Here is a 707-nt window from a genome sequence, read left to right on the forward strand (position 1 = left end):
CCCTTCCGCCCCCGAGAACCTGCCCGGAAACGGCCGCCCACGTGAGCGGCCGCAACCAGCGAGCGCCCCCACCACCGCCGCCACCCGCCGGAAGGAGAGCGCTTCCGGCCCGCTCCGCCGGGCGGGGCGATGGCGCCACCTGCAGGGGCGGCGGGGAGAGGGAGCGGTAACGAGCTCGGGGGCATCCTACAGCTGCGGGAGACTATTGGAAAGGTTTACATTCGTTCCCCCGAAGCGGTGCACTCTCTAGTGCTGTTCTGGTAAAGGGGGTGCAGGAGGTCTGTCCCTTTTCTGTGTAAAAATCACAGAGTGGTTTGGGTTGGAAGGGACTTTAAAGATCACCTACTTCCAACCCCCTGCCCACTGGACCAGGCTGCTCAAAGCCCCTTGAATGCTTCCAGGGATGGGGCATCCACAACTTCTCTGGGCAACCTGTTCCAGCGTGTCACTACCCTGACAGTGAAAAAGTTTTTCCTAGTATCTAAATCTTCCCGTTTGAAGCCATTACCTCTCGTCCTATCACTTTCTTGTAGGCCCCCTTAGGTACCGGAAGGCTGCTGTGAGGTTCTCCCCGGAGCCTTCTCTTCTCCAGGCTGAACAACCCCACCTCTCTCAGCCTGTCCTCATAGGAGAGCTGCTCCAGCCCTCTGAGCATCTTCGTGGATGTTCTTCGCGGGCAAAGCAATCTGTTAAACAAGGGAAGGCAA

This window comes from Numenius arquata, chromosome 4 (assembly GCF_964106895.1).
Source record: "Numenius arquata chromosome 4, bNumArq3.hap1.1, whole genome shotgun sequence".
NCBI classification, from domain to species: Eukaryota; Metazoa; Chordata; class Aves; order Charadriiformes; family Scolopacidae; genus Numenius; species Numenius arquata.